Here is a 12,484-nt window from a genome sequence, read left to right on the forward strand (position 1 = left end):
TTTTGATTTACGGTTAAGAGTTATAATTTCTTATCATAATAGTTTCAGTGAATGGCGGTATTAAGAACTTCTATTTGTTTACGGTTCTGCAACCCTATTTTTTTTGTTTGATCTTTATCACTCTAACCCATTTCAAATACATAAAAAGGAGAGAAAAAAGATAGTTAGTTGAATCATATATACTTAACATAAACCATTCGTTGTTGTTGTGGAAATTGAGATTGTGCACCGGTTTGTTTTTGGTTTTCTTGATTGGGTTATTGATGATGATCAATTTGTTGGTGGTTTTTTTAATTTATTAGCATCACTGGTATAAACACTCTTATTCTACATCCTTAATAGAGATTTTAATCGAAGATTATAAATTTTTCGGATCGTCGATCAATTGAAAACGATGAAATGATTTCAATAGAAAGAAAATGGGGTAGGGGTTACGATTTTTTAAGGAGAGGTAGAGGAAAATAAGATGAGCATCTTTGAAATAGAATTATGTTTTGATATTTTAGTTAGTAGGTTTTTATTTGATGGAAAGTAACGTAAACAAAATTTGTATTTCCTTAGGACACCCCCAAAAAAACTATTTAATCACTAGGAATCGTGCATAAACCCCTCTAGAGTAGAAGTGTAAATAATACCCCAAAATACTTGGCATGTCTGTATCCGTCTGAGCTTGTCTGTACCCGAATGAGCTCAAAGTCTATTGCAACCCATTACGGGCCGCCTGGCTTGGCCTGGTTAGTTTAAATGGGTTGGCTCGGGTTTTCCCTAAAATTTAATATCCTGGCCTAGTACCTATCCGAATAGTCTGACCTAGTATCCGTTTAAATTTTTTAATGGTTTTTGTTCTAATGTTAGAGCAAATTATTATGTATTTTGGTTATATTTTGGATTAAAATTCTTATTTTCATTTCTATTTTACATTTAGAAGATAATTATTTAAAATTATTTTAACTTATAGTTCATTCAATCTCTAAATTATAACTTGAAATTATATCGTTTATTACAAAATTTTAAAAATTCGAAAAAAACCCGAAACCTGTTTGGCTGCTGCCTGGCCTGGTCTGCTTAAAGAATGGGCTTTGGGTAAGTTTTGGGTCTCAAAATAAGTGTTTATATCTGATCTGCCCGGCCTGACAGGTTTTTTGGGTAGCTAATTATAAGGCTCTTCTGACCCGGCCTGCTATAGGAAACGGATGCGGGCCTGGCTGCCCGGTCTGGCCCAATTTACATCCCTACTGTAGAGCTTTCAACAACCCATATATGAAGTTGCTTTTATAAGGCTAGTGGACCTTTTTATTATTCATCGGGTATTTTACGATTTATCACCGCGTATGTCTACTAAATTAAGGTTGCTATGAGGTTCCCGGATTTCACCGGAATTATCAAATTTATGTAAAACAAGATAGTAATTTATCATTGGATCCACCGAATTGGTAACTCCAGTGAGATTTGATAATCTAGTGATTTGAATGATTTAATTATTCAAACCTAACTGGTTAGATGTTTTCCTTTACATACCTCATCAACTAGTTTGTTTTATATGGTATTCGGTATCCATTTTAGCAATCTGGTATTCCTATTAGTAATTTGGTACCTTCTTTAGCAATTTGGTACCCCTATTCACATTGTTACTAAAACTCGACCAACTTTTAAGAAAATAATTTCCATGAAAAAATAAGTGCTCTGACTAGGGTCTTATGCATCCTCTTAACTTTGCCCATCACACCGTTTTATGATCCTCGCTTTCCATAATTATTTTTCAAATTATATCGTCTTATTCTTGCAAAAATGAATACGTCATTTTAATTAGTATCAGTCATTGACATGACTCGCCATGCCGGACATTTTAGGACAACCAATCACTAAGTGGTCTGGTGGTTGGCATGCTCCATCCCACTACGAAGATAGGGATTCAATCCTGTAATTGATGAAATCCACTCCAATTTAAACGGTTTGGATGTAAAAAAGAACTTTTGGATACTCCGAAATATTTGGGTACCTTCCATTTAGTTGAAGCACTTTAGCAAATGTCAAGTTAGACTACCCAAAACGTTAATTCTTAAGATATTATCTAGTGAATATTTGTACAAATATTGTGTTGCCAAGTAATGCACCACAAACTAGTTGGGAAATTAGCACTAGGGATGTTGCTAAGTGATGCGCGAATCTGGGTGTGAGCATTTTAAACCAGCCCAGCCCAGCCCACTAGATTAATACCTACTAGTAATTCCTACATTTTAAATGAACTTGGAGTTGGATATCAGAATTCTAAACACAAGTATATGAATGAGGTCACAGGACTCGCAGCATTACTGGGAATTGAAGTCTCACCCTCCCTCTGGCAGATAAAGAACTACTTCTGGTGAGTCTAGATCCCCCAAACGTGGTCAAGCTCATCTACAATCTATGAAAAGTCTCACTACTATGAGCACAAAAATAGACCATTTCTTACCCAATTCAATTTTTTACCATGTACTTCTTTATTAGAGTAAGCCTAACTGGCTAGACATCTTCTCTGCATATAAATTGTTTTTAAAACTAGAAAACCATTTTGTTTTTCCATACTGAATTACCGATTCTAAAATTTGACCAACTTTTACGAAAATAATCTCAATGAAAAAAAACTGCTCTGACTATGGGCCTTACATGTCCTCTAACTACAACTCTTGGAATTTTCCGGCTGCCTGTAACTTAGCCCAATACCTTTTTTTTTTTGAAGGCTGTTTTTAGGCATACCTAAAAATTTCTAGGCATACCAAGTGAAGACAAAAAAGGGATGCCAAATAACAAAATCAGAAAGCCCCTTAACCAAAATTTTTTTTATGATGATAAATCTGCCATTTGTGTATTAGTGTTAATAATCTGGATTAGTGATTAAAAATTTTGTTTAGTGATTAAGATAATTTTCAGAATTATAAGGTTTGTTTGTGTAGATGATAAATTTTGGGGGGGAAATTTTTTATTGAGAAGGAGAGAAGGAGAAGGAGAAAGTGAGAATAAAAGTTTGTTGATTCAATTGAGGATGAGGAGGGTCACTCTTCATACAAAAAACCTAGGAAAATACATATCAACTACAACAATGATTCCCAAATGGCTGATTTCTTAGATTATGAGAATGATTTTGCGAACCATGAACAGTTCGGCTTACATCTATGAGCCGAACCAATCCCTTGATGAACAGTTCGGTTAGCTGAAACTGTTTAGGTATGCCCCGAACATATATTTTCCACTTCCAACCCATTTGCTAGACACTAGTTCGGCTTGTATAAAATTTTCCTAGAAAGCCGAACCTATTCCTAAGAGTTCTGGAATAAATTTTTTTAATGGTTCGGCTTATATAATGAAAATCGTATGAGACGAACCATTTCGTTCATGAATGAAAAGGGTATATTCTGCACAACCAAAATAATGAAGGGCATCTCATAGAGTTTGTTCTTTCCATTCATGAATGAAAAGGGTATTTCGTGTACTTCAACTAATGAACAGTTCGGCAAGCTGAAAGTGTTATATTATGAGCCGAACCTACTAGTTCGGCTTGTTTAAAAATGTCATAATGAGCCGAACCTAATCATGTGTGATCTGGAAGAAAAATTATGTGAGGTTCGACTTATATTGAGAAAATCGTAAGCGCCGAACCTTTTGGTAGTACATGGTTCGGCTGTTTACATAAGTATTATATAAGCCGAACCTGATCATTTATATTCCTGATAATTGTTGGGGTTAGAATTTTGTATTGGTTCGGCACATAATGTGAATATCGTAATAGCCGAACCTCGTAAATGTGCAAGGTTCGACACATATTATGATTATCGAATACGCCGAACCCCTATGCATCTTTATCTGTAACTAGGTTCGGCTTGAAATTTCATGTCGAACTGTTCATATACACTTACAGGAAGCTTTTGTGAAGAACACTGTATTAACCACCTGGGAAGTTCGGCTATCGTTTATAAATGAATTATCAGCCGAACTGTTCATAAGCACTTTCAGAACGAAGAACAATGAACAGTTCGGCTCATAATTCATCTCGCTAATCAGCCGAACTTCGTTCTGTAACCACAACAAGTTCTATTTTTTTCTCAATTAATCATATTTCATCAATCAAGAACAATAAAATAAGAGAGGGTTTATAGAAAATACATTCTAATCATCATTTTAGGAGTTGGTTCTTCATTCCGTTGAATTTATGCGTCCGATCCTTCAATTTCTTCGTGTCATTCAATTGGCGAATGCGAAGAAGATTTAGAATGACTACCTACTACAGATTTCTTTGTGCCAGTTATTTTTGTAGTTGTGTTTGATCAACGATCAAATTTTCACCAATCGACGATTAAACTTCCACGATCAAATTTTTTATCGATGGTTTCGGGAGAGGGGATTGGGTAGAGAAGAAGAGAAGATGTTTAAGGTTAAACTTGATTTTGATTTTTGGTTTTTAAATTAAGAATAAAGGTAATTTAATAATATATATTGTCTAATGGTATATAGGTCATTTCATATCCATTAGACACCCCTTATAAACACACCCTAGTTAAGAAAATAAATTGGTATGCCTAGAAATTTTTAGGTATGCCTAAAAACAGCCTTTTTTTTCCCGTTAACATCGCTAATGGTTGCCAAATTATTGAGAAGGGTACCAAAATCCATATCAAATAGAGGACTTTTCTAGGTCTTATATTCAATAGGCTGGTAACCCATTAGAGGGTTCTTCCAGGTCTCCTGAGAGCAGCATACATAGCGGTGACAGTCTTTCTTCTAGCATGTTCAGTGTAAGTATCGGCATCACAAATCACATTCTCTAAAAAGATCTTAAGAACACCTCTTCTTTCTTCATTTGTCGTTTAACACCACCTCTTCTTGTTAATCTTCTTATTGCTGGTCTAATAATACCTTGGATATTATCTCTCAACACTTTTCTATGCCTCTTTGCTCCTCCCTTGCCTAATCCTTCACCTCCTCTTCCTCTTCCTGACATTATGTAATGGTGATTTGGTTGGTAATTGAACTTGTTTATACTCGAGCAAACGCATCCATCAGAAAACCAGTAGGTTCCATTGGGGTGCTGGAACATAGGAAATGAAATAGAGAAAGTGAACTAGATCAACATAATATTATCCAAGATAGAGAATTGCAACACGATATTCCCAGCAACAAAAATTCAAGTGCGGCGTTAGTAAGATAAGACAGCGGAAACCATGAAACGAATGGTTCTCGGCTAAACATACCGGTATTTGGCAGGAGGTTTACGCATTTTGCAGGGAATTAATATCTCGGCCCCCATGTCATCAGATTCACCACATTCCTGACAAATTGCCTGCAGTTGAGGAGTGCAACAGTTAATTTTGCAGAGAACGGAAATAAAACCCATCAACATTGTACAGGGAACAAAAAAGACACATTTCTAAGGCCAAGAGCCCCAAACAGTAACAAACGTCTAATAACTGAGCATTTTTAGCATGCTAAAACTAAACATGATTGCATTGTGCTTATACACATTACCCGGAGGATAGAATAAACTGCAAGAGCTATTATATGTTTTTCCAATATGTACAGATTTTGAATAACTTGAAGATGAAAAACAAATATATTGCAGGATGTAAAGGACAACATGAACATGTCAACGACTAATTAACGCATGTGTGTAGTATATCAAGGAAAAAAATTCTCAATAGGCACTTTATGTTGCGAGTCTTATGACTATAGATTATCATTTCTACATAGTGGCCGAGGGTGAAAGAAAACAGTTGTCTATCAGGTGGTGTCTGTTTGTAGCATGCAGCAAGAACCTTATATTGTTTTGGGGTTTTCCAGTGGGACAGCAATGGCTCACAGCAGCGGGTAGTCAGGAAACTTGAGATTAAAAAAAAAAAAAAACTCTGCCTCAGAGAGGTCTACATGAACTCTGGGAGAACAGGAAAGCTTTCAAAAATTAGAATCTGTCAATAAATTACAATGTCTAACTGTAAACATGCCCGTGACCCTACAATAGGCCATTTAACATTTAAAGGAACCTACACAAGGTGAGGTCTACCTTTCCATCTCAGGATTACAGTTCCAGACCAAATAAGTTAGCTTCTTTTTCTTCTTCATGGTGTGCGTGGTTCATGAAGCTGTGTGTGCTGTTTGTGATACTGTTCAATTTAGTTGAAGTAAGAACTGAATACATGGTATTCCCAAGTATACAGAGAATGAATACGTAAAAATGACTACCAATGAATTCTATATAAAGGGTATAATTTGTTTTGATATGCATGGAGTCTGTACTATGCATGATACTGATTTTTTGAGCCGAAGAACATGTTACTACCGGGTTAGATCTGTTATCTGCATATGGTTAAGTTGATCTCATGTTTAGGTCTAAATAATGATACAAAAAGAGCTGAAAATGTAACAGGGAAAACTGAACCCATTGGGAAGTATGATACCATACCGATCAAAAAAAGAAAAGAAGAAAGTGTGATACAATTAGGCAAGCTTTACTCTAACCTAGATTTGCAATCATTACTTAGACAGGTGTGATGGTTTTGATGAGATTTTCATTTTTCTTCCTCGTACAATTACAACTCTGTTTGGCTTTACTTGAGTCATTAGTCATAAAATGCGTACCTGTCCCACTCCTCCTTGCCCCACATTCTGCCTAAGCGCCTGTTGGGAAAAAAGTTGCTGCTGGTGGGGAGGTAACTGCTGCATCATTTTCTGCCTTTGAAGTTGTTGCTGCTGCTGAAGTTGTTGTTGCTGTTGCTGCTGCTGAAGTTGTTGTTGATGCAGCTGTTGTTGTTGTGTTTGTTGCTAAGGAGAAGGTGCGTTCATTATGTTTGTGTCAGACCTAGGTGAGTTTGCATATGGCAGAGGCGAAGTGGTTGTATTATCAATTGAAGCAGCTCCAGTCATACCAGGTGATGGAATTGATCTCCCTATAATTTGTGCTGCCGTAGACTGCAAAAGTATGCTTGATTAAAAACACTCGAGTATGTATATTAAAACAACTCTACTTATTATAACACTTGAAAATAACTGTTCAAGAGTCGAGAAAAGATTGACGTGCTTCATGTGTACTTTTCATTAACGGTGGAAATAACTATGTTAAAAGGTCAAGAAAGATTTGTACCATTCATTAACGGCTTAAAGAAAAAAGTATCCCAACGTAAGTTTGATATAAAATTAGTAATAGCATGTGTAGGAACTAAGTATGAAAATGCTGTCTTTAGCGTAATTATATAAAATAAATCAGCAAATGCATAGCTGAAACAGACAACACAGAAGAACTAGAAATGTCACATAAAAGTTATTTAACCTGTAGAAGTGCTCCTTGGCTGTTAACATTATTAGATGTTGGAGTGTTCTTCGAATACATGCCTGAAAAGTTAAGAATTTGAGCGTCACCACAAAGTCATTGACTGTAAGAATTTAACTATAACTCAGGCAAATTCTGACACTTCATATTAACAATAAGGAGCAACAGAGCGTTTACCAGAAGCATCAGGAAAATTCTGTGGACCGTCTCCAACAGTAAGCACATCTACGAGATGCACTGGAAGGGAAGCTGGAAGTTGCCTTTGATCTACTTGCATTCGCGATCCTGAAAAGTATGGCAGTTGGCGAACTTACAAAAAAAGTTAGAAAACACGGCCATACCTCCACAATGAAATTTTAGTTGATCAACACCTTAAAAACAGTGTATGTGCCTCATATCACAGTAAGTTTAGTCTTTTACTTGCTCCTTTACACTTGGTGCAGGAATATCCGAATATGAAGACTTACTCATGGTGTCTTGGAACTTACAGGAACCAACCCAGAAAGTATGCCAATCGAACGAACCAAATCTAAAATACACAAACTTAATGACATTTCCTATTCTATACTACAATTGTATAACACTAAAGCAAACTTTCTTTTTCTTCTGACGAGTAACAAGCAACAGAGCATACATAACCATCTTTGAACAAAAAAAAAGAAAATAAGGAGTTGTTAAAGGGTTTCACCAGAATTTACGGCCGCTCGGAGTAAATTCTCCTGCTCTTGGATTTTGGCAGCTTGAACTTTATCAATAGTTGGAACAACTGATTGTACCTGACGAGCTCCCAAACCATACGCCTTCCGGGTATCAGCTATGACCTTTTCAGCACTTTCGCATGCAGCTCCAATCATCTCAATTCTGGTCTGCACTATTGACGATAGCTTATTTCATGATGCAAGAACCCCCAAAAGGACACAGACAAAAGAATTTCACAAAATAAAACCCCAGTCCACCTTTATCTTTTCAATTTGTTTGAGTATAGGGATATTCTGCATTCCGATCAATAACTGTTCTCTCTTAAAATTGTCTTCTACTTCCATCTCAGGCAACAGCTTTGATGATAACATCACCGGTAGTACTGCCACCGATTTTTTTTGTTAGAAACACAAAAGCAATTCATTATGAAAGTTGATATATGTGTAAATGTTACTCCAAGCAATTAAACCTCATTGTAAAAATGGTACTCCCTCCTCCACCCCACCACCAAACTAAAATCTAAATGCTGCCAGCCATGTAGACTAAAAATAAAATCAGGCATTGGTTCATTGGGATTAATCAGTAAAGAGCTTTTGGGGCCATGTAGACTCTATGAAGATAGTTTAAAGAAGAAGATAACAGTGGAATCATCAACCATTCTTCAGATGATCAAGGTAGATGAAGGGGGTAAAATAAAGCTTGATGTAAACCAGGAAATTAGTGGGCATACAACCCCCCAGTGTATGATTCCACCATTGTCTAAAACCCCTTGTCTGCCACCTTCTCTTCCCAGCTAATCACAGTAAAAAGGCTCAACATTCGGGTATACACCCCCCCAACCCCTGGTGAAACCCTTTAACAACTCCTTATTTTCTTTTTTTTTGTTCAATAGTTGGAACAACTGATTGTACCTGACGAGCTCCCAAACCATACGCCTTCCGGGTATCAGCTATGACCTTTTCAGCACTTTCGCATGCAGCTCCAATCATCTCAATTCTGGTCTGCACTATTGACGATAGCTTATTTCATGATGCAAGAACCCCCAAAAGGACACAGACAAAAGAATTTCACAAAATAAAACCCCAGTCCACCTTTATCTTTTCAATTTGTTTGAGTATAGGGAGATTCTGCATTCCGATCAATAACTGTTCTCTCTTAGAATTGTCTTCTACTTCCATCTCAGGCAACAGCTTTGATGATAACATCACCGGTAGTACTGCCACCGATTTTTTTTGTTAGAAACACAAAAGCAATTCATTATAAAAGTTGATATATGTGTAAATGTTACTCCAAGCAATTAAACCTCATTGTAAAAATGGTACTCCCTCCTCCACCCCACCACCAAACTAAAATCTAAATGCTGCCAGCCATGTAGACTAAAAATAAAATCAGGCATTGGTTCATTGGGATTAATCAGTAAAGAGCTTTTGGGGCCATGTAGACTCTATGAAGATAGTTTAAAGAAGAAGATAACAGTGGAATCATCAACCATTCTTCAGATGATCAAGGTAGATGAAGGGGGTAAAATAAAGCTTGATGTAAACCAGGAAATTAGTGGGCATATAACCCCCCAGTGTATGATTCCACCATTGTCTAAAACCCCTTGTCTGCCACCTTTTCTTCCCAGCTAATCACAGTAAAAAGGCTCAACATTCGGGTATACACCCCCCCCAACCCCTGTTGAAACCCTTTAACAACTCCTTATTTTCTTTTTTTTGTTCAATAGTTGGAACAACTGATTGTACCTGACGAGCTCCCAAACCATACGCCTTCCGGGTATCAGCTATGACCTTTTCAGCACTTTCGCATGCAGCTCCAATCATCTCAATTCTGGTCTGCACTATTGACGATAGCTTATTTCATGATGCAAGAACCCCCAAAAGGACACAGACAAAAGAATTTCACAAAATAAAACCCCAGTCCACCTTTATCTTTTCAATTTGTTTGAGTATAGGGAGATTCTGCATTCCGATCAATAACTGTTCTCTCTTAGAATTGTCTTCTACTTCCATCTCAGGCAACAGCTTTGATGATAACATCACCGGTAGTACTGCCACCGATTTTTTTTGTTAGAAACACAAAAGCAATTCATTATAAAAGTTGATATATGTGTAAATGTTACTCCAAGCAATTAAACCTCATTGTAAAAATGGTAAAAAAGACTACTCGACATTGAGAAACAAATACTATTCCCAACAAATACTGTGAATTAGACCTTATCAAGCATGTCTAATTCACAGCAAGTTTTTGCCGCAAACAATAATCAAAGCGTAAAAAGTCAAGAAACTAGCCATTTCCTAAATGTGGACCCTAGATGCATAAACAAGTTGGAGATACGAAATCACTTACTTGTTGCATTCTCTGCATTAACATTCTTTGGATAAACAACAAATGCTTTAGAAAACTTCTTGATATCTTCCACAATATTGTATAGCTCCAAATTGACCATAGAAAATTGCCCCAACATATCTTGCCTATCATCAAAAGCTCAGTTAGTCAATTCATCAAACACATGTACGACAGCAAGTAATAAAAACAAAAAAACCTAATTTCAAAATTGCAACAAGAAGATAATCGAGGTAAGAATGAAGAGTACCATTTGGGAACAGAATTAGTACGAGCGATGACATCGAAATCTTCAAGGATACGAGAAATGGCTTTGAACAGACCAATTGCTCTTGTTTTAACTGATTCTAGATTTAGTTGTTGTTGTACTCCTTGACTTAATCTCTCCACTACCACTTTCTGTTGTTGTTGTTGAGTTTGATCTTGACCTGGTTGTAATGGTGGTTGCTGTTGGGGTTGAGACATTAGTCACATTACCCCTCTTCCTGCTCCTCCGTCCATGGTGGCTGTCCGGTTACAGGGAGGTTATGATATCTTGAGACTGGTGGGCATGCGGGCCCATGGGCAGTAAATAAGAGGGAAAAAAGCATACGAAGGATCCGATTTAACTCGGATTTGATCTGGACAGTGGACAACAATTACGAGTCAGCTGTCAAACCGTTTTGCTACTGATCCGATTTGATAAGAGACTATATTTGAACGGTCATTTATTTTAAGAGAAATTTCCTATTTAGTCCAAGAACCCGGTCCGGGATTAGTGTGTAGTCCAGCGGAATAGAAAAATTATCTGGTAGTTCAAAAAGGTTTAAAAATATCTAAAATTACTAGCCTACCCTCACTATTCACGTGTGGGCCATATATCTCTTTCTTCTTCTTTACTTTGCAGACGAAAACTTCATCTACTTTTTCAGAAGAAAACTATTCTTGTTTCTTCTTCTCAATAAACAACACCAACAACTAATTCAACCCTAAATCCATGCTTAATCATCTCTCGAAACTCATCATCATCACCAATAGAAACCAAATTCATCGGAAAGCTAGAAGGATAAGCTAAAGAGAAAAACCGAAAACAGATCTGGAGAGAAAACCATGGAGAAAGAGAAAAACCGAAAACAGGTGAAATTATTCACCGGGTTTTCGCTGGCAGCGACGATTTATCAAACAAGGAGTAGTTTTGGCATGGTGGTGATGGTGGCGTTGGAGAAACTATGGTTATGTATCTCTGTAACAGCAATATTTGTACTTCTTTCTTTCTAACATTTCCATTTTTATTTATTTATGTACTGATCCTACAATACATATTAATATGTATTTGAAGAATTCATTGATTTTTGTATGAACCTTTTTGTTCTGTATGATCCTGTAATACGTATTGATATGTACTGGTACGATATCAATAGTTTATATACTGCATGCACTACTACATATTAGTATGCATATGAATATACTGCAGTACATATTTGGTTGTACTGGCGAAATCGGATAGTTTTTTGACAGCAAGAGCAACGACAATGGCTTAAGGTTTGGCATTTGAATGTTTTGCCTAAATTTGAATATGTATTAGTAAAAATTGCAGTACATATTTGGTTGTACTGACGAAACTGGATGGTTTTTGACACTGTAAACTGCTGGTACATATTTGAATGTACTGTAATATGTATTGTGAAAAGTTGGGTGCTCCTATAATACATACGGATATGTATTGACTAATTGACTGAATGTTTGAATGTTTTACAACCAAATCAATATATTGCCTTCATGATATATTGCTTTCCAAATCTTATTTATATATGTTTGAAGTTGTCTCTGATATATTGTGTCCTCTATGTGGTTTAGCCGATGGAACTTTAGATCATCTTTTCTATCATTGTGATTTTGCCCGAGCAGTATGGTTTGCTCTCTGCCCACAGGTTTTTTCTGCCCTTGCCTGTTTTCATAGCCTCAAAGATTTGTTTTCTTTTATTTTATGTGTAAAACTTATCAGTATGTAGTGATCCATAAGTAGCATATTAGTTTGTGTGTAAAACTTTCCAGTATGTAGTGGTCCATAAGTAGCCTATTAATACATTGAAACTACATATTGACATGTGAAAACCTATCAATATGGATATGTAGTATGTGAAAACCTCATTTACCCGTCAATAT

At 36.4% G+C, this 12,484-nt stretch overlaps 1 pseudogene; it reads right to left on the reverse strand.

Moving 5' to 3' along the window:
* Window positions 1-4,451: 4,451 nt before the first annotated feature.
* LOC113323817 lies at window positions 4,452-10,858 on the reverse strand (annotated as a pseudogene).
* Window positions 10,859-12,484: the final 1,626 nt, after the last annotated feature.

The sequence above is a fragment of the Papaver somniferum genome, chromosome 11 (assembly GCF_003573695.1).
Source record: "Papaver somniferum cultivar HN1 chromosome 11, ASM357369v1, whole genome shotgun sequence".
NCBI lineage: Eukaryota > Viridiplantae > Streptophyta > Magnoliopsida > Ranunculales > Papaveraceae > Papaver > Papaver somniferum.